Raw genomic sequence first — 23,253 nt, forward strand, 5'->3', positions numbered from 1 at the left:
AGAAGTTCTGTTATTCAGTCCAGGGACGAGATATTCGACCCCTTTCAATTCTCACTTCCGCATTACAGTCTAAGGTACGCCTCTGACGTGTCCCTATGGTCCTAAGTCAAATGGCCTTTTATAGAGAAGGTCTTAAAGAGACACATCGCATTTTGGGAAACTCAATTCGGCTGGGAAAATGGCTGTAAAAATATTTCTGTTCGACTTAGAGAAACAATTCAAACCTTTTTAGAAACTACAGACTGTTATCTATCCAACAGTAGTAAATATATGCATATTGGAAAATAAAAAGTTTCTTAGGAGGCCGTTTGAAAATGTGCACACATTTTCCAGTTTTTTCAATATTCAGCGTGCAGCCAGAACAGGTTAAACTATATTGAAAAAACATACTTTACGATGATATGGTCACATGTATCAAATAAAATCAAAGTCGGAGATATTGGTCGTCCATAACGGCAGCTAAACTGAAGGCAATCCCACTGTCCAGCGCGCGCTCCTCAGTGTACCGGAAATGAGGGACACGTCATACAAAGAGCCTGTATTCAACGTCAGACCAAGATAAACACGAAATTTCTTCTCTCTCGGCCTCTTGACACCCAGGGGAAGGTCTATGAAGTGCACTTAGACTCCTACGTTTCATGCCCATGTATAGGCAGGAAGAAAAGCAGAGCCTCGATTTCAGACTTTTCACTTCCTGGTCAGGAAGTTTGTGCCAAATGAGTTCTGTTTGACTCACAAATATAATTCAAACGGTTTTAGAAACTAGAGAGTGTTTTCTATCCAATAGTAATAATAATATGCATATTGTACGAGCAAGAATTGAGTACGAGGCCGTTTGAAATGGGCACCATTTATCCAGGCTACTCAATACTGCCCCTGCAGCCCAAACTGGTTAACAAATTATTAAAGAGCAGCAGTAAATAACAGTAGCGGGGCTTCATACAAGTGGTACCTGTACAGAGTCAATGTGCGGGGACAAAGGTGTCGAGGTAATTGAGATAATATTTACATGTAGGTAGAGTTAATAAAGTGGCTACGCGTAGATAATAACAGAGAGTAGCGGCAGTGTTCCAGAGGGGGGGGGGGGGGGGGGTGCAAATAGTCCGGGTTTCCATTTGATTAGCTGTTCAGGAGCCTTATGGCTTGGGGGTAGAAGCTGTTTAGAAGCCTCTTGGATCTAGACTGGGCGCTCCGGTATCGCTTGCCGTGCAGTAGCAGACAGAACAGTCTATGACAATTTTTAGGGCCTTCCTCTGACACCGCCTGGTACAGAGGTCCTGGATGGCAGGAAGCTTGGCTCTGGTAATGTACTCTGCTGTATGCACTACCCTCTGTAGTGCCTTGCGGTCAGAGGCTGAGCAGTTGCCATACCAGGCAGTGATGCATCCCGTCAGGATGCTCTCGATGGTGCAGCTGTAAAACCTTTTGAGGATCTGAGGACCCATGCCAAATCTTTTCAGTCTTCTGAGGGGGAATAGGTTTTGTCGTGCCCTCTTCATGACTGTTTTGGTGTGCTTGGACCATGTTAGTTTGTTGGTGATGTGGACGCCAAGGAACTTGAAGCTATCAACCTGCTCCACTACAGCCCCGTCGATGAGAATGGGGGCGTGCTTGGTCCTCCTTTTCCTGTCTCCCACAATGATCTCCTTTGTCTTGATCACGTTGAGAGAGAGGTTGTTGTCCTTGCACAACACGGTCAGGTCTCTGACCTCCTCCCTACAGGCTGTCTCATCGTTGTTGGTGATTAGGCCTACCATTGTTGTGTCACCAGCAAACTTAATGATGGCGTTGGAGTCGTGCCTGGCCGTGCAGTCATGAGTGAACGGAGAGTACAGGAGGGGAGCAAGCACCCCTGAGGGACCCCCGTGTTGAGGATCAGCATGGCGGATGTGTTGTTACCTACCCTTACAACCTGGGGGCGGCCCGTCAGGATGTCCAGGATCCAGTTGCAGAGGGAGGTATTTAGACCCAGGGTCCTTAGCTTAGTGATGAACTTTGAGGTCACTATAGTGTTGAACGCTGAGCTGTAGTCAATGAATATAGGTGTTCACATAAGTGTTCCTTTTGTCCAGGTGTGAAAGAGAAGTGTAATAGAGTGCAATAGAGATTCCATTATCTGTGCATCTGTTGGTGCGGTATGCAATTTGGGGTGGGTCTAGGATTTCTGAGATAATGGTGTTGATGTGAGCCATGACCAGCCTTTCAAAGCATTTCATGGCTACAGACGTGAGTGCTACGGGTCAGTAGCCATTTAGGCAGGTTACCTTAGTGTTCTTGGGCACAGAGACTATGGTGTTCTGCTTGAAACATGTTGGTATTACACACTAAGACAGGGAAAGGTTGAAAATGTCAGTGAAGACTCTTGCCAGTTGGTCAGCGCATGCTCGGAGTACACGTCCTGGTAATCCGTCTGGCCCTGCAGCCTTCTAAATGTTGACCTGTTTAGGCTAGGCGTTCTGCTAGCGGGACACCTGTCGACAACATCTGGTGAAATTGGAGGGTGCACAATTCAAATAAGTAATCATAAAGATGATGGATATTAAACATTTATGAACATACAAGTATCTTATATCGGTTAAAAGCTTACATTCTTGTTAATCTAACTACATTGTCCGATTTACAATAGGCTTTACAACGAAATCATACCATGCAATTGTTTGAGGGATTGCAAATCTTCCTCTGATTTGCAATCCAAAGGGTCCCAGCTACAACATTCATGGTCGTTTTGTTAGATATAATTCTTCTTTGTATCCCAAAAAGTCTGTTTAGTTGGCGCCATCGATTTTAGTAATCCACTCATTCAACGTGCAGACAAAGGAATCCAAAAAGCTACCACTAAACTTTGTTAAAAAGTCAAACTACGTTTCTATTCAATCCTCAAGTATCCTAAAATGTAATTAAACTATAATATTTAATACGGAAAGAAGTATGTTCAATAGAAAAGTAAAATTAGCAAGTGTGTGTACTCTTCGTCGCGCGCCCACAGACTGATTTCAAACTGTGACTCCCAATACCTAAACTCAAAATTCTTCCTCATTTGGGAAGAAACCAGCCTGAAACGTTGAACAAAGACTGTTGACATCTAGAGGAAGCCATAGGAATTGCAATATGGGAGCTGAAATTGCATAGGATCCATAGCTTTCCATTGTAAGAGCATGGGATCTTTGGATTTTTTTCTACCATATCAATTGTGTTATAGTCTCAAACAGTATTTTAAGATTTCCACAAACTTCTAATTGTTTTCTATCCAATGGTACCAATTATATGCATATCCTGGCCTCTGGACCTGAGTAACGGGCAGTTTACTTTGGGCACGTCAGTCAGGCGGAAATTCTGAAAAAAGGACCCTAGCCCTAAGAAGATTTTTTTATTAATTAACATGCTGATAGAAATGAGGTAGAACTGATTTAAGTTTCCCTGCATTAAAGTCCTCAGCCACTAGGAGCACCGCCTCTGGATTAGCGTTTTCCTGTTTGCTTATGGCGGTATACAGCTCATTGAGTGCGGTTTTAGTGCCAGCATCAGTCTGTGGTGGTATGTAGACAGCTACGAAAAATACAGATGAAAACTCTGTAGGTAGACAGTGTAGTCTACAGCTTATCATGAGATACTCTACCTCAGGCCAGCAAAACCTCAAGACTTCCTTAGATATCGTGCACCAGCTGTTGATTACATTAATGTATAGGCCCCCGCCCCGTGGCTTACCAGAGGCTGCTGTTCTGTCCTGCCGATAAAGTGTATACCCCACCAGCTGTATGTTCATAATGTTGTCGTTCAGCCAAAACTTGGTGAAACATAAGATGTTACAGTTTTGAATGTCCCATTAGTACGATAAACGTGCTTTCAGTTCATCCCATTTTTTTCCCAGCGATTGAACGTTAGCTAGTAGGACGGAAGGCAAGGGCAGATTAGCCTCTCATCGCCTGATTCTCACAAGGCGCCCTGATCTCTTTCTGCGAAATCTGCGTTTCTTTCTCCAGCGAATAACGGGGATCTGGGCCTGGTCGGATGTCTATATTGTATCCGACTCATTGAAGAAGAATTATTCATTGAGTTTGAAGTGAGTAATCACAGTTCTGATGTCAGAAGCTCTTTTCGGTCATAATAGACGGTAGCAGCAACATTATGTACAAAACAAGTTACGAACAATGTGAAAAAACGAACAAAATAGCATGGTTGGTAAGAGCATTTGGGGCAGCCTTCCCCTCCGGCGCCATTATTAGACTTACCATATGCAGTATGTTACAAAGAAGAGTCATTCAGAGTCATTCATAAAAGTTTTAATTACCATGGCTACTTTTTTTATTATATTGTGAGGCGATCAATAACATACTATAAATGATGTAGTCGTTTTGTAAATTAACATTTTAGATGAGGGAAAGTTTTTTTCTTCCCCCCTCTGAAATGTTTGTGTGACTCACCCAAATGTTCATTATTTCCGGCGACATTGCGCTGATTTAAAACAGACAAATAGATAGGATTTGTCTCAATTTCTTCTTCCCCCTCCTTTACATTTACATTACATTTACATTTAAGTCATTTAGCAGACGCTCTTATCCAGAGCGACTTACAAGTACATACATTCATACTTTTTTTGTACTGGTCCCCCGTGGGAATCGAACCCACAACCCTGGCGTTGCAAGCGCCATGCTCTACCAACTGAGCCACACGGGACCTTTCATTGTCATAATCTCTCGGAGCCTACTCAATGTGTATGTGCTTTCTGGAGCTGTCACCATGCTTTGGGCAGACTCATGTATAATTTCCAACATTCAATTAAGTCCTGAAATTTTAGATCTCAGTCTCTGCCCCCAATCCCAAAAAATGAATAGAAATGGCAGGAGGCGGACAGGGTGTGTAGGGCCTGCATCGGACAATGGAGTGATCATCTCTGCTCTCCCTCTCTCTCCATCAAACCGACCCGTTACTAGCGATAACTCCGCAGGAAGGCAGATATTATAGGCCGCTCCTCTGTCTCCATTCGATAAATATTGAGCCACCTCCTTGTGAAGATGTCACCATGACAGGCTTAACAAGCATGGCGTGACTTTGATTGCTTACAGACGGGGGGGACAAACAAGCCGGTGTATCTCATTGACAGGCGTGTAGTTTATGGTCCGGTGCTGGGCTGGCTGCCTCGATGCTCATTACATACAGGCCAGACATCCTCATACTGAATACACAATTGACAAGTTAAAGTGACTGTCAGGACTCGTCTCGTCAAGGGCATGTAGCTTGTAAAAGTTCCCAGTCAATTGACAATATAAAAAGGTTACAGTGGATGCCTGTAGATCAGAAAGTGAGACTAGACAGTATATGAGCTTAGACATGTTTAGAAATTGACTCAATGCTTGTGAAATATAATAGATGGTCTTAAAATATGAATAATGGTTCTCATCAGACCTATTATGTCGCTGGGAAATTATAATCTTTATGTACACGTTAGAAGTAGAATGTTTAATAAAGGGCTCTATACTGTAGAGAGGCCTCTTCAAGGCCTTGCAAAGAATGAAGGCCCTATCACAATGAAACTTTATGAAAGCTCAATTTCAAACGCCCGATAAAGTAGAAGAGACATAGGTATAAGCTTGGAATGAAATAAATATATAGCCATTGTGTTGTAGCATATTCACCCAAGGTTGTCTGTCGCTCATCTACTTTTTATAGTACCGGGTAATTTGGATGAACGAAGCTGGATAATTCATTTAATGAGATGGTTTGGGGAAAGAGGACAAAAGGCAAAGGACAATGACACACCACTTGGCCACGGTGCGGCTAAGGCGGCCTGAATCTGATGACATGATGGGAGCTGCCCTGCAGCATTGCTAAAGAGAAGCTGAGAGTTTCACACATTGGATGGCCCTCTGTGTCATCTGGGTCTGTCTCTCTGGCACAACCTCCCTGTCCCCGGAGAAGGCAGTACTGCACGGCCATGCACGTATTACTCTGAAAGGCTAATCAAATCAGCCTTTTGCTGGGCAAGCCATTTTGAATGGTTCGGAAAAATATTATATTACCATTTCCTCGCCGCATTTTGGGGGGGGGGGGGTTATATTGGAAGTCATCTGTGCTTGGCTAAATGGACTGGAGATGGAATTGAAATTGCAGACATCGGAAGGTCTGGGATTTTAAATGTGCCGTTTTCAACAATAAAATCTTCTTGTTAACCATTGAAAATGTTTTTGTGAGTCAGCAAAAAAATCTCAAAACGGATACGAGGCATTGCAGGGCTGGATAATTGCCAGCTGCTAGATGGTCAGCACAACACACACACAAACAACACCTGTCTAGCCAGAAACTGCAGGATAGAACTCTACCCTTGACACTGCACTGTACTGCTCTGTGCGGTATGTTCATCAGCTGGCTAACTTTAGCCAACCGTATGTACACACAGTTTAAGACATACAGTGCCTTTAGAAAGTATTTACACCCCTTGACTTTTTCCGCATTTTGTCGTGTTACAGTCCGGATAAAAACAAATATGAGTTGAGATGTTTTGTCAATGCCTATACACAATACCCCATAAGGTCAAAGTGGAATTATGTTTTTCGAAATGTTTACAAATTAATAAAAAATTAAAAGCTGAAATCTCTTCGTTCGATATTTATTCAACCCCTTTGTCGTGGCATAAGTTCAGAAGTAAAAATGTGCTGAACAAGTCATAATAACATCACATAATAAGTTGGATGGACTCAATCTGTGAGATATAATAGTGTTTAACATGATTTTTGAATGACTACCTCATCTATGTGCCTCACACATATAATTTTCTGTAAGGGCCCTCAGTTGAGCAGTGAATTTCAAACACAGATTCAACCACAGAGACTAGGGAGGTTTTCCAATGCCTCACAAAGAAGTGCACCTATTGCCAGATGGGTATTAAAAAAGCAGACATTGAATATCCCTTTGAGCATGGTGAAGTTATTAATTGCACTTTGGATGGTGTATCAATCCACCCAGTCAATACAAAGATGCAGGCATCCTGAGAGGAAGTAAACCGCTCAAGGATTTCACCATGAGGTCAATGGTGACTTTAAAACAGTTACAGTGTTTAATGGCTGCGGTAGAAGAAAACTGAGGATGGATCAACAACATTGTAGTTAATCCACAATACTAACGTAATTGACAGAGTGAAAAGAAGGAAGCCTGTACTGAATAAAATATTCTAAACCATGCGTCCTGTTTGCAACAAGGCACTATCTAAGCCGTTATACTAAGGCGTAAATGAATCCACATACTTTCAGAAATGTATCTTCTCCAAAAATGAATGATTTCAATAGATATCCTTACATGATATGTAAGATACTAGGGGTAGAGTACTAGAGGGAAACTAGTAAAGGACACCAATAAGAAGAAGAGACTTGCTAGGGCCAAGAAACACAAGCAATGGATATTAGACCGGTGGAAATCTGTCCTTTGGTCTGATGGAGATTTTTGTTTCCAACCGTGAACGGATGATCTCTGCATGTGTGGTTCCCACCGTGAAGCATGGAGGAGGAGGTGTGATGGTGTGGGGGTGCTTTGCTGGTGACACTGTCAGTGATTTATTTAGAATTCAAAGCACACTTAACCAGCATGGCTACCACAGCACACTGCAGTGATACACCATCCCATCTGGTTTGTGCTTAGTGGGACTATCATTTGTTTTGTAACAGGACAATGACCCAAAACACATCTGTGTAACGGCTATTTGACCAAGAAGGTACGCGATGGAGTGCTGCATCAGATGACCTGGCCTCCACAATCACCCGACCTCAACTCAATTGAGATGGTTTGGAATAAATTGGACCGCAGAGTGAAGGAAAAGAAGCCAACAAGTGCTGTAGAAAATAGTAAAAATATAGAAAAACCCTGGAATGAGTAGGTCTGTCCAAACTTTGACTTGTACTCTACATCAAGTTGAAATTCAGGGATGAGCCTTTGCACATCACATGTACTATTTAGGTCCCACTCTTTTCTATTTTCCCTCTATTTTCCCATCAATCAAAGACAGACTGTCTCGGGATGATGTTAACGTAGAATCCAGTGTTGGAATGGAGCGCATGTAGTGTATCACACCTGATTGGGACACATGTTCTGAACTCGTGCGCGAGTGCGGGAAACCTAAACAAGGCATCGTACCTGGCTTTGTGGCACCTGTCAGCAACATGGGCCTCCTGCAGCAGCGCCAGCCTGCCTCGCCAAGGTCAAAGCCTCCGCGTCATGCTGTTGTTTGTTCCGCATGCATATGTTCCCCTACCTACAAGCTGTCATGTCTCTAGAAACACGCCCAGCGGAAATTTCCACTACCGCTAACACTTCAACACATCCTTTGGATCTAGCTCACTGTACTGTACACACAGTAGCAGCTGTATTACTGGGGAATTTTCCCACCTGCAAGCCGTTCTGTGCTCTATGGCTGCCAAGCTTCTCCCTGGGTGGCGGATGATAAATAGAAGTCATTCTCTGAGAATCTACGGCAAATGTGGAGGGCCACTTCTGGCGGATAATGCGGGAGGGAGATCCCTGCCGTTACCTTGCCTGCCGGGGAGAAATCCCTCTGGCATCGACTCTTCACTTATCCCAGATGAGGTCCTAGTGTATGGGGAAAAGATTAGCCAATCTCAAGTGTCTCCATCACTATCGTATTTCTATCATCTCCATGATCTAGAGTCAAGGGAGCAGAAAGCTGACAAGAGTCTCTCTAGTACCTTCCAGGGGCTCGGTAGAGAAGCACTCACCAAACATTTGCCAGTAAGGCCACATACTGTATACCTTGGAGACATGCTGCGAGGACTGCGTGGGGAAGTTGGGTGGAGAAGCTGTGTGTGGTCATGAATGCATAATTAACGTGTGAAGAAGCCTGACTTGCTGGAATTATGTGAGGAAATGAACCTGTGATACACTGAACATTCTTATGATGAAGTTGGTTCCCTTTGCATAACATGCTGCAGTGTAAATCTGTTTTGTACGATAAGTTAATAAGGAATTATTTTCCTGCAAAGTGTAACCATTAGAAAGTGAATCCACTATTATGACAAAATATCGCCAAATGATCAACGGTTGCTAACTTTTGTTTATTGTGAATATGAGAAAGAGACTAATTTGATAATTTAGCTACAGCTATGGAGTGATAATGGCAGCTAACATATCAGTGGTCTGATAATCTTCTGCTCCTCCGTTTAGAGATGTTTTAATGCGTTCACCAGTCATGGAACTCACTGGGCTGAAGTTGTACACATGGTGTAATCTTTAACATTCTGGCATTCCGTCTTGTGGCTGATATATTCACGTCATGCTGGCATTGTCTTGTGGCTGATATGTTCACGTCATGCTGGCATTGTCTTGTGGCTGATATTCACGTCATGCTGGCATTGTCTTGTGGCTGATATATTCACGTCATGCTGGCATTGTCTTGTGGCTGATATATTCACATCATGCTGGCATTGTCTTGTGGCTGATATATTCACGTCATGCTGGCATTGTCTTGTGGCTGATATATTCATATATATATATATTGTATGGAGCATTATTCCATGTAATTTAGGTGCACAAAGCAGAAGGTGCCTCTGTTGGAATGCTGTGTGTTTGTTCTTGTTTACACGTTGAAGGCCAGTGGTGGGCATTCCGGCAGTGAGGTATTCAAATCATGGTGCTATCCTATCCTCCCCACACAATATCATAGAAAGGCAGGGAAAATAATGACGCTTATAGTCTGAAAGCTGCCGAAGTTTGGTCAATATCCTACATTTCTCCATCTAAATGAACCTCTTGAGCTTTACTTTGAGTCTAAGCACAAACCTATTCAAAGAAAGGTGAGATTCCTGTGGTGTGTGTGTGTGTGTGTGTGTGTGTGTGTGTGTGTGTGTGTGTGTGTGTGTGTGTGTGTGTGTGTGTGTGTGTGTGTGTGTGTGTGTGTGTGTGTGTGTGTGTGTGTGTGTGTGTGTGTGTGTGTGTGTGTGTGTGTGTGTGTGTGTGTGTTCGTTAGCATTAGCGTGTTCATGTGTGTAGTCTAGTGTTTGTCTTCATAAGCTAGAGTGTTGGTTCTGCTGAGTGTGTGGGTGGAGGTGTAATGCAGTCCCTGGCATGGAGCAGTGTGGGGGAAGGGGGAGGCAGACACAAATTGACTGGGCCCTGAGTCACCTCAGTCTATTAGCAGTGAGACTGGAGAGCTCAGCAGGCTGCAATGGAGCAGGTCCAGGACCAGCTTAACCAGCCCTGCTTCTAACCCAAACCTTCCAGAGCACACATCTCAAACTGATCCAGAAACAACACTTGGCCACTCTAATCGCCTGTGTGCCTAAACCTCAATCTCATGAGAAAACAGTAAAGTATTACTACCAGATTATGTACTTGTCATACTTTGTCCAGTTGTTCTGCATAAATTATGCTTCATAGAGTTGAAATGAAGTGATCCTACAAGAAAACGCCTGAGACTTTTTTTCAATTAAGGAGGAGGGGAGTGGAAAGGGAGGTGTGTCTGCCAAGGCAGAGTGAGGGAGAAAGGGAGGGAGACCGAGGGTGTACGAGATGGCAGCTCCCTCGCTTCCGTCTCAGCTGTAGTTTTCCGAGCTGTGGCTTTCCGAGCTGTGCTTCTCGCTCTGACTGACTCCAGGGCTAGCCACACATTAGCATTCACATCTACACCAACCACAGCACAGCAGTAGCCTTTGAAGGTAGTACAGGATGTCAACATGTAGCAGCCGTCCTCTTCCTGGCTGAGGGGCGCCTGTCCGTGAGTTCACTGCCCAAACTGGCAAAAGCCTCTGCACTGTGATGGAAATAATGCTGACAGGAGACTCTCGCTGCTGCCTCTTAAGAGGTGATGTTTCCAGCTGCCCCGGTGGCAGGCTAGGCTGTACCCCAACGATTTAGTAGATGTGCACTCAGAAAATGGGACAAACCTCACACCATAACAAAAGCCCTTAAACCCTTGTAGCATTCATCACACCCAGCACCTCGCTGTCAGCAAAATACAATAGCTAAGTAAGGTGAGATTTGGCTAGTGCTTGGATAGGAGACACCTTTGGGAATGTGTCTCAGTGGGCCAGTATGGGAGATTCCTATGGAAGATCCAAAGTCCCATAGCAGTTGTAGGGACACAGTGCTGTGCGGACATCATTGCTGGGACGGATGTGCCTTCAAAACCAATGTTCTGTTTCTGGGTCATAAAGATCACCTTGCACTTCTTTAGTGAGCCAGGGTGTTCACCCAGCTGTCATGGCCATGTTCCCAGAGTATTATTCCAATCCCCCTCCTCTTCACTTCCATAACTGATGATTGGTAAGTGTTCTGGCAAAGACTGGCTGCCAACCTGTACAGAATATGCTCACACTGCTACAGAATGATGATGCGTGAGGTGACATGCAGCTCAATGCAATGTTGTGTAGTTGTTTAATTTATTTTGACCAATGCATTATTATCGTACCATCATTATATGTTATAAGTGGTCATAGCCCAGCGGTGAAAGATGTGCAACTCTGTTCTTTCATGCCAGGCGGGTGTCGACTACAACCCCGGCTGCCTTTGTCCTGGAGGCAGAGCCTCGTCTCCATGAGCACATCAGGTCTCCAGTCCTCACCACCACTATCACAACAACAACAACAACAACAATAAGAGCTATGTCACTGCAGCGGAGGTCTACACAGCTAAGCAGAGTGTTCTTCTGACCAACGTCTTTGAACAGCTCATCTTTGAAAAGGAGGCTATGTTCAGTGGAGGACTAGTTCGAGAGAGCATGGAGTTTGGTTTCTAATGGGTGGGAGACACTTAGCCATTAACATTAGTGATAGGGGGAAAAATCTATACAGTTACATATCGGGATATTCATTTTGACAATAATCGTATTGTTTTGACAATATCGCAATATTCTTTTTTGAGCTAGTTGTACCTGCACCAACATTTTTCCTTCATAGCTGTTTCTCCATCTTCTTTTTAATTTGTTTTCGGCACTTTTATTTCCATGACTGATCAAAACGTGTTTCCTCTTGTCCCTCCGCAGTAGACGTATGGTAAGCAATATCTTTGGAACATCGAATTGCAATAAAATCACAGTATCGATTCTCAGTACATATAGAATCGTGGGAATCGCAATGCATATCGTATCGGCACCTAAGTATCGTCATATCATATTGTGAGGTCCCTGGTAATTCCCGTCCCTAGTTAACATGTGTAAACTTTGACAGCCTTTAGTGTCACAAGCGACAGAGCAGCTCGCAGTCACTGTCATGGTGGCTTTGTCTGGCTGTAGTCATTGTGTGCGTGCGTGCGTGCTGGTACGTGTATGCCTGCTTGCCTCTATGTGTTTACATTAGTGTGTGCCATTGCCCTAGCAGTTTGCCCCCTGAATGCATCATGTTGCTTTGACAGTCAGGGTAGAGGAGAGTGAGAGAGGCGAGAGACAGAGCGAGATGGACCGAGGTAGAGGAGGGAGCGGGCGTACACAGCTTACTCAGGGAAAGGTCAATGGTGTTAAAGCATACGACAGAGGGATCATGGGCTAATTACGAGCTCTAACTGTCATTAACTGTTTTGGCACTGGGAGTGGATTACCATGTTCCTGCTTCACCTCAACAACGCTATCCTGTTAACCATCGCCAACAGTTGACAATCTGATTGGGGAGTGGAGGGTGTCCAGTGATGGGAGTGAAAGGTGGGGGGTAGAGGGAGGAGAGGATAGAGGAGGTGGGGTGTATTTGCCTGCTTGGGTAATCAGAGTGACAGAGGCACTCCGCCAGCCATCTTGCCATTGTCTTAAAAGGAGACAGCGTTGACATTTCTGTCAACTAGTTGGCATTCTCTCATGTGCACTGTCAGACTTGTTGCCTGGCTGCAACCCGCCACCACCTAGCACCTCCCATTGTATGTGTTATGGCTGTGGGTGAGATATGCTGCGGAATGTCCTGTACTGTAGCGTCTGCTCTGCCTGGTTAGGTGTTGCAGGGCAGGAACTCGCTGCTGTGTTCATTTATGGTGATGTGGAAGTGAAGTCCCCCGTCATTGCACTGGAAGTCAAACATGATAGGCCCAATGGAGCACTGTGTTTCCTGAACATTGTTGTAATGCTGCCTGGTTTTGTGCGTGTGTGCGTGTGTGCGTGTGTGCGTGTGTGTGTGTGTGTGTGTGTGTGTGTGTGTGTGTGTGTGTGTGTGTGTGTGTGTGTGTGTGTGTGTGTGTGTGTGTGTGTGTGTGTGTGTGTGTGTGTGTGGAGATGTGTGTGGAGATGTGTGTGGAGATGTGTGTGGAGATGTGTGATGGGCATAGGGTTACAAAGGGAGGGTATATTACTGGACACTTTTGAAGTTTGGTAACTTTCAAGTTTTATTTTGAATTGTATAAGATGACATCTAATGGCCTTTTTGGGTACTACAGATTAGCAAATGCATCTGTAATTATGTCTGGCTCTCTGTGTGTCCTTACCACACTTACAAATAATGAAATAGAATGACAAAGCTGTAAAACATGATCATAATTATAAACCATCAACTTGTTGAATACCATTGGTGTTTAATATGAGTGTTTCAGCATGAAATGAGTTACGCCCCCTTTTGCCCTCAGAACAATTCGTCGAGGCATGGACTCTACAAGGTGTCAATGCTTTTCACAGTTGTGTCAAGTTCGTTGGATGTCCTTTGGTTGGTGGACCATTCTTGATACACACGGGAACTGTTGAGCTTGAAAAACCCAGCAGCGTTGCAGTTCTTGACACACACAAACTGGTGCAACTGGCACCTACTACCATATCCCGTTCAATGGCACTTAAATATTTTGTCTTGCCCATTCACCATCTGAATGGCACACACACACACAATACATGTCTCAATTGTCTCAAGGCTTAAAAATTCTTCTTTAACATATCTCCTCCCCTTCATCTACACTGATTAAAGTGGATTTAACAGGTGACATCAATAACCTTTCACCTAGATTCACCTGGCCAGTCTGTCATGTTACTAATGTTTTGTACACTCAGTGTATATTTATTATTTTACACACTTGTATTTATTTTAATATGTCAATAGGTATTTGTTTTCTATTTTTTGGCATCAAACTGGTGGTAGTTGTGAGAAAAAGTCAATATTTGGAAGACTGTTAATGTAAAAAAATGTAATTGTTGATTAGATGCTTTTTCCAGTAATTAGGATATTTTCTCTTGAACCATATAGTCTATCTACAGAAACGTAATGACAATATGAACACAGGTATAAAAAATATATACTGTATATATGAATAAATTTTTGTTTAAGTTATTCAAGTATAAATAACCAACGTTACCATAGATGCTAATTATCAAAACTGCAGAAGATTCTACTATCTTGGGCATGATTGTTTACTTGTATATTAAATACGTGTTTGTATGAAAGAGTTCAAAGTTCAAGGTTGACTCATGCCATGCATGATGTACATGTATGCCTTAGTGTTTATGCTAAAGTGGTATAGACATATTGTACTGTATGTATGTGTGTGGGTGGACGGTTGTTTTAAGTGAGAATGTTGTGACTATAGTAAATGTGTATGATTATATGAGGATTTGGTTAAAGATACAGGCTTATCCACTATCCAGTGTATTGGCGTGTATTGGAGTGTTTTCCACGTACACAATACACCCACTATAACCTCCAGCATAACCACTGTTTACTTAATAGGTTTCTTAAGAAGTCTCTGGCGGGCTAACAGAGGACATAGAATTCAGTAATGTAACATCTGTCCCACTGTACGAGCCCCCTTGGGAGAGTTCAACCACTGTGCTACAATGTTCGCACAGAAAACGTCTCAAAATGAACTGGAACAAACATTTCTCTGCCACGCACAATCCCATGAAAGGAATGCTTATGCAAATCAAAATGGGCAATTACATTTATGGCCAACAGCAATGAGGAAGAAACAAAACAACAAAAACAAAATGTTTCCCATTAATCGAAAAGATAGGTATGCTCTCCATTCATTAATTTCTCGCTTTCAATTTGCACTTAGCAATTACAGGTTAGTCGCGCACAATGGAAAGTGAAGAATGTCTAGGACATTCCATTCGGTCCAGGTGGAATCCCGTTCAGGCCACATAGTGTGTGGAAATGACGACGCAAGAGTGGCTCAAACCTTCAGTAAACAAATACATGGCAACACTGTCACAGCTGCGATGCATCACCTATAAATACCATGTCAAAATCAACAATAGGTTGTGGTTTTAATTCCATGCAATGCAAATCTCCATGGACAAAAAAACCCTTTGTGGAGGGTGGAGGAATCCGCTTTCACCACACTCGTTTTATCTCACTCTCTTTCAGCTGTCTACCTCCTCTCTTTCACTCCCTCCCTGTCTCTTTATCCCACTCTCTCTTTCTTTCTCACTCACTCACGGTCTCTCTATCTTACTGTTCCTTACTCCTTCTTTCTGTTTTCCATTTGTGCGCACACACGCCGCACACACCATCCCTTCCTCTCCCGTGAGATTGTGTTGATGAAAAAGGAAGCCCGTTCTAAGAGTAGGATATCTACTAACCAGCAGTTTCTGTGTGCTGCCTGTTTTTATCACCTCCTGATCATTATGCCGGCAGGAGCTTGTCGGTAGTGTGTCACTCCATCTCGATCTTCCGCCCACTACCTCATGTTCTGACAATCTCTCCTTTCTTATCTTCATTGAAATGGAAATCCCACTGTTAACAATAGCAACAATGGCTGTGGGTGATCAGTCGCTGTATTCTGTATTCATAACCTATCATCCAACTTTTAACCACCTGTGCCTGTGTATCTTTATCAGTTAGCATGTATTTACCAGCCCTCCTTACATAGTGAATGCAGGAGAAACACGTCACGTACAGCTTGATCCTTACACAATGCAGTGATTGTAAGACATCCATATGACAGAGTGTACTGTGTATTTACTCTTGAACGCATTAGTCTCTTATTAAATGCCTAACATTGCAAGAGGTTACCCACTCTGCTCCCCCTGTCAAGCACTCATCAAATAATGCTTCCCCGAGATTTTGATGGCGCTGATCAGTGCTGTGTGTCCCAGTGCTGGAGAATGGATTGAAAGTTGTTGAACTATGCACAATATGAGATTCCTGTCTATCTTTGCTCTTCGTTGTACAGATGTACTGAGCTGCTACAGTTTTACAATGTTCAAATACAAATAATGCTATTTTATGTAATTGATAAAGAGTGACATAATGTAATTAAAGCATTGAAATTCCTTGAAACAATGAAAACACCCACCCGTAGCACGCGCTCCAGCAGGTATATTTCACTGGTCATCCCCAAAGCCAACTCCTCCTTTGGCCGCCTTTCCTTCCAGTTCTCTGCTGCGACTGGAACGAATTGCAAAAATCACTGAAGCTGGAGACGTATATGTCCCTCACTAACTTTAAGCATCAGCTGTCAGAGCAGCTTACCGATCACTGTACCTGTACACAGCCCATCTGTAAATAGCACACGCAACTACCTCATCCCCATATTGTTATTTATTTTTTCTCTTTTGCACCACAGTATCTCTACTTGCACATCATCATCTTCACTTCTATCCCTCCAGTGTTAATGCTAAATTGTAATTATTTCCCCACTATGGCCTATTTACTGCCTTACCTCCATAATCTTACTACATTTGCACACATTGTGTATATATTTTTCTATTGTGTTATTGACTGTATTTTTGTTTATCCCATGTGTAACTCTGTGTTGTTTTTGTCACACTGCTTTGTTTTATCTTGGCCAGGTCGCAGTTAATGAGAACTTATTCTCAACTGGTTAAATAAAGGTGAAATTAAAATAAATAAATAAAATGACTCATGTTAAGCTATTTTCCCAAAAACAATACTTGTAATTAGAATAAGAGCCAACCAGAATGTCAAGAGCCTAAATAATTACGGATTCCATATCCTATTAACAAACTACACGTGCTGTGCTGCTGTGTGCATTTTTAAGGACACTTATTGTAGATGCATGCTGCAACATAATTAACTTATTAGTACACAACAAATTGGCCAGTGTTACCTACTGTTGATTTTTCAATGTATAATTTCTAGTGTTGATTCAGGTGTTCAATTAACTCTGCAATTGTTCAAATAACACTCATTGATGTAAAAGAATCCCAGTGTTAAACCAAAACCACACCCATCTATCATATTTCCCAGCATGCTCTATTGCAGGTAGATTTTTAGAATTGTTTGTTTTTATATCTATGTTTTGCATGTACATTGATTGCTTAATTATCTTACGCTACTCAAATATAAATAAAATACTTTTTCCTAAACTAATACAATCTGTTATTTAGACTTATTGCAACCGTTACTGAAATGGTTGTTCCAGTTTAGATGGTTTAGCTATTCTCGTACTTCAGTCTTCCCAACCCGGCAGTCATTCTGAATCAGGTTGAGGCTAGGAACATGCAATGAAGGAACTGCCAGATGGTCATAGTGGCCCGGTAGTAAAGCCACACTGGGAGCCCAATTTGAAATGGAATACGTCGACAAATCTAATTAAAACATGATTTAAATGTATTTTCAGAAGGGCTGTGGTCACCATTCATGCAATAAATTAAATATATAAAATTGTATCTATTATTTTAGTATTTCAGTGTGGATTCAGCCTATGTTTAATGAAGCCATTAGAAGACTGTTGCTGACTGAGAGGAAGTATGTACAATTATTTATAATAAATTATTGTAAAGTAAGTCTTGGTGATTAAATAGCCTTGTTCAGGGTTTCCCAAACTCACTCCTGGGCTCCCCCTGGGTGCACTACACAGCTGATTTAAATAACCAACTCATCATCAAGCTTTGATTATTTGAAACAGTTGTGTAGTGCTAGGGCAAAAACCAAAACATGCACCCAGGGGGGCCAAGGACAAGTCTGAGAAACCCTGGCCTAGTTAATCATTACATGACTTTTAACACACTATCTGTTTTTTGCTCAGTCTGGTAGTAACCCAGAACTATCAGAGACAGAGGATCTCTCTTTCGGCTGCTACTGACAACAACTGCGTGTAAGTTGTTATTCTACATCATAATAATTATGTCTGCATAGCATTAATTAGCTCATACTTATTTCTGAAAATGAACTTGTGTTTTTGCTATTTTTTTCTTCTTTGCTAAAACCAGTCAAGCAGGTAGCCCCGCGGCTAAGGAGTTGCGCCTGTGGCCGAAAGGTGATCGGATTTGAATCCCGGACTGGGTGCTGTAAAAAAAATGGGAGGAATTTATCTGACAACTGGAGGCTGCTGGGTTCACATCCTCAAAACATTCCCCTACTGTTGGGCTCTTGAGCAAGGCCCTTAACCCCACAAAATGCCTGTCCAGGGGCGCTGCATGCAGCTTGAACATGTGCTGTTTCAACTGTGTGTTTGAAGGGGGGGGGGGTGAGAATGGAGCAGAAGACACATTTTTGTTGTTCACTGTAACTAATGGACAAAGTATATTGTTTTGTATTGCAAAGAATGGGCCATTATTATACATGGGCCATTATTCAAACAAAGAGATACCTCCCTGTCCACCAGTGCATATTTCCAAACTTGCATATAATGACAATAAATTCTAAAAACAAAAATATATATATGGTGAGCTAACATTGTGCCTGTTCCTGTACAATGATATTTAATAGTCGTAGCCACAATTCATAAATACCACCATGCAGGGTTCTCTATGGAACCATTTTAGGTAAAGAAGAACCTCTAGGGTTCTAATCAAATAACTCTATAAAAGGGTATTATATAGAACTTTCAGGGGCTCCATATATAAAACAAGCAATAGAACCCTTTTTGGTGTAAGCTATGACACGTGTCACAGGAGTAGCCTATAGGCATTTATTTCATTTTTTTCACGGCATCTAAACTGATTGGATCCCCATCACCTACTATACAGCGCAAAGCCCGCCACATGATCTCCAGCCCAGACCACTCGCTCCACCACTGCTTTGATCTCCCATCATGTCGGAGAAATCAGACAATAAAATGGCATGCTCTGCACGCTTCGGGAGGAGTTTCATGCCAGGGGCTCTATCACCATTATGAACAACTCCACATGTGAGCAGGCGTGGGGTGGGATGGGAGGGTATTTGTCTGACCGTTCATGTTGTTTGTTTACTGTTGTGTTTTCTATATGTTTTGCTTAGGCCTACAGTATGTGGTGTGTGAGAAGTGCTAAGAATTCCTCCTTTCTCTCGTTGATACGTTTCACACCTCCCCAATCCAGACCCAAAAACATGCGGACTTCATTAACATAATGTGGGGTGTGATGGGTATATGGTCATCTCTATTCACTACAGAACGTTGTAAAGGAATAACTTTCGGGAAACATGAATCTCAACCTACAGCAGTCAAATGATTTGGCATGAATCGAAGGAAGCACCAACAGCTTGATAAAAAGTGTCAAACACATGTGAAAGCTTAATTACAATATCAGTGGGAACATGTCCATGATAAAAACAAGATAATGGTTTAACCTGTACTTTGATCAATTAGAAAAAGATTATTTGAGATTCAGCCACCGCTCGCGTGTGGATCGCTATTTCTAAAATGGATATGGACAGCGCCCAGTGCTGAAAGTTGAGTAGACAAATAAACAAACAAGAGGACTTAGCTGGAGCACTAAGAAATAAGACTTAGACTTACCTGGTTGACAGACGCAATTATGTTACCCATATATTTGTCGGTAGAGTTACTTCCCCCAATCCTGTCACCATGTACTCCTTTACAGGCCTACCTTCCGGCCTCATGTCTGGGGTTGAAAATCTCCTTCTGAAGAAAGTAGGATTAGATGCATAATGACATTTGAGATTCAATTCTTTGCAAACAGTAAGAGTTTTGTTGCAAACAAGACACACTGGTTTGGAATTGGAGAAATACGATAAAATAACTATATTTTAATAGAGTACAGGTAGGCCTATAATAGAGACATTACGACTGTAATTAGATCAAAATTATTATGTTATTCTCATTAACTTGGTGAGCCCACTAACCACATGTGTTAAATGTGTAAGTCTAGGGCTATGAATTGGGCAGCTAGTAGGCTATTTGCTAATAAGATATTTATGTTCTGGCCCTCCATCTAGCTACGTTCTCAGGAACAAATCGGCTGGAGGCCAAACCTATTGTAGTTGCCAACCCCTGTTGTATATTTAAGCAATAAGGCATGAGTGGTGTGGTATATGGCCAATATACCACGGCTAAGGGCAGACGCATTGCAAAGTGTCTGGTTACAGCCCTTAGCCGTGGTATTTTGGCCATATACCACAAACCCCCCCAATGGCGCCTTATTGCTAGTATAAACTGGTTACCAACGTTATTAGAGCTGTAAAAATAAAGGTTTTGTTATACCCGTGGTATACGGTCTGATATACCACGGTCTGATATACCACGGCCATCAGCCAATCGGCATTAAGGGCTCGAACCACCATAATGTAAATCCAATCACCCCCATCACCATCATCGTCATTATTTAGATCATCAAAAAATGTGTGGATATAGTGCTAAACTTGAAGAACTTGTGGATGTCTCGGTGAACAACCTGGTCTCAGAGCATTTTATATTATTCTGAGACACTCCATTTAGTATGATATGTTCTGTTTGGTATGATTACATAAGACAGATAGTTACTTAAGGCAACAACCAACTGAGGGTGGTTGGTTGGGTTGGATGAGTATGCGTATAATGCAAATGTTTAGCAACCCAAATGTTGCGAGTTCAAATCTCATCACGGACAACTTTCGCATTGTAACTAATTAGCAACTTTTCAACTACTTACAAGTTTTTAGCTACATTGCAACTACTTAGCATGTTAGCTAACCCTTCCCCTAACCCTAACCTTAACCCTTTTAGCTAACCCATCCCCTAAACCTAACACTTTAACCTAACTCCTAAACTTCACCCAATCCCCTAGCCTAGCTCAAGTTAGCCACCTATCCACCGAGCAAGAATACGTATTGTAGGATTTGCAAAATCGTAACATATTGTACCTTTTTCAAATTTATAACATATCATACGAATTGTAATTAATAACATATCAAATTAAATGGCTGATGGACATGCACAAATTAATACATACAGTTGAAGTCGGAAGTTTACATACACCTCAGCCAAATACATTTAAACTCAGTTATTCACAATTCCTGACATTTCATCATAGTAAAAATTCCCGGTCTTCGGTCATTTAGGATCAGCACTTTATTTTAAGAATGTGAAATGTCAGAATAATAGTAGAGAGAATTATATATTTCAGCTTTTATTTCTTTCATCACATTCCCAGTGGGTCAGAAGTTTATATACACTCAATTAGTATCTGGTAGCATTGCCTTTAAATTGTTTAAATTGGATCAAACGTTTTGGGTAGCCTTCTACAAACTTCCCACAATAAGTTGGGTGAATTTTGGCCCATTCCTCCTGACAGAGCTGGTGTAACTAAGTCAGGTTTGTAGGCCTCCTTGCTCGCACACGCTTTTTCAGTTCTGCCTACAAGTTTTCTATAGGATTGAGGTCAGGGCTTTGTGATGGCCACTCTAATACCTTGACTTTGTTGTCCTTAAGCCATTTTGCCACAACTTTGGAAGTATGCTTGGGGACATTGTCCATTTGAAAGACCCATTTGCGGCCAAGCATTAACCTCCTGACTGATGTCTTGAGATGTTGCTTCAATATTTCCACATAATTTTCCCTCCTCATGAAGCCATCTATTTTGTGACCTGCACCAGTCCCACCTGCAGCAAAGCACCCCCACAACATGATGCTGCCACCCCCATGCTTCACGGTTGGGATGGTGTTCTTCGGCTTGCAAGCCTCCCCCTTTTTCCTCCAAACATAACGATGGTCATTATAGCCAAACAGTTCTATTTTTGTTTCATCAGACCAGGGGACATTTCTCTAAAAACTACGATCTTTGTCCCCATGTGCAGTTGCAAACCATAGTCTGGCATTTTTATGGCAGTTTTGGAGCAGTGGCTTCTTCCTTGCTGAGCGGCCTTTCAGGTTATGTCGATATAGGACTCGTTTTACTGTGGATATAGATACTTTTGTACCTGTTTCCTCCAGCATCTTCACAAGGTCCTTTGCTGTTGTTCTGGGATTGATTTGCACTTTTCGCACCAAAGTACGTTCATCTGTAGGAGACAGAACACATCTCCTTCCTGAGCGGTATGACGGCTGCGTGGTCCCATGGTGTTTATACTTGCGTACTATTGTTTGTACAGATGAACATGGTACCTTCAGCCGTTTGGAAATTGCTCCCAAGGATGAACCAGACTTGTGGAGGTCCACAATTTTTTTTCTGAGGTCTTGGCTGATTTCTTTTGAGTTTCCCATGACGTCAAGCAAAGAGGCAGTGAGTTTGAAGGTAGGCCTTGAAATACATCCACAGGTACACCTCCAATTGACTTAAATTATGTAAATTAGCCTTTCAGAAGCTACTAAATCATTTTCTGGAATTTTCCAAGCTGTTTAAAGGCACAGTCAACTTAGTGTATGTAAACTTCTGACCCACTGGAATTGTGATACAGTGAATTATAAGTGAAATAATCGGTCTGTAAACAATTGTTGGAAAAATGACTTGTGTCATGCACCAAGTAGATGTCCTAACCGACTTGCCAAAATTATAGTTTGTTAACAAGACATTTGTGGAGTGGTTGAAAAACGAGTTTTAACTTCTTTGGGCTGCAAGCCCGAAGCAGGGCACAATATGACAACAGCCACTTCAAGTGCAGAGCGCGAAATTCAAAATATATTTTTTAGAAATATTTAACTTTCACACATTAACAAGTCCAATACAGCATATGAAAGATAAACATCTTGTGAATCCAGCCAACATATCCAATTTTTTAAATGTTTTACAGCGAAAACACCACATATATTTATGTTAGCTCACCACCAAATACAAAAAAGGACAGACATTTTTCACAGCACAGGTAGCATGCACAAAGCCAACCTAACTAACCAAGAACCAACCAAACTAACCAAGAAACAACTTCATCAGATGACAGTCTTATAACATGTTATTCAATAAATCTATGTTTTGTTCGAAAAATGTGCATATTTGAGGTATAAATCATAGTTTACATTGCAGCTACCATCACAGCTACCGTCACAAATAGAACCGAAGCAGCCAGAGTAATTACAGACACCAACGTCAAATACCTAAATACTCATCATAAAACATTTCTGAAAAATCGATGGTGTACAGCAATTTAAAGACAAACATCTTGTGAATCCAGCCAATATTTCTGATTTTTTAAGTGTTTTACAGCAAAAACACAATATAGCATTATATTAGCTTACTACAATAGCCTACCACACTACCGC

The 23,253-nt window shown here is 42.1% G+C and overlaps 1 protein-coding gene and 1 non-coding gene across 4 annotated transcripts in view; one reads left to right on the forward strand and one right to left on the reverse strand.

The window, feature by feature from the left end:
* Window positions 1–23,253, forward strand: part of LOC129832353 (leucine-rich repeat and fibronectin type III domain-containing protein 1-like protein) — a 154,283-nt gene that overhangs the window by 111,239 nt on the left and 19,791 nt on the right. The window lies entirely within an intron of this gene.
* trnaa-ugc (transfer RNA alanine (anticodon UGC)) lies at window positions 4,601–4,676 on the reverse strand. The gene has a single exon. It is a non-coding gene; the product is annotated as a tRNA-Ala (tRNA).

Source organism: Salvelinus fontinalis, chromosome 33, assembly GCF_029448725.1.
Source record: "Salvelinus fontinalis isolate EN_2023a chromosome 33, ASM2944872v1, whole genome shotgun sequence".
In the NCBI taxonomy this organism is placed as follows: domain Eukaryota; kingdom Metazoa; phylum Chordata; class Actinopteri; order Salmoniformes; family Salmonidae; genus Salvelinus; species Salvelinus fontinalis.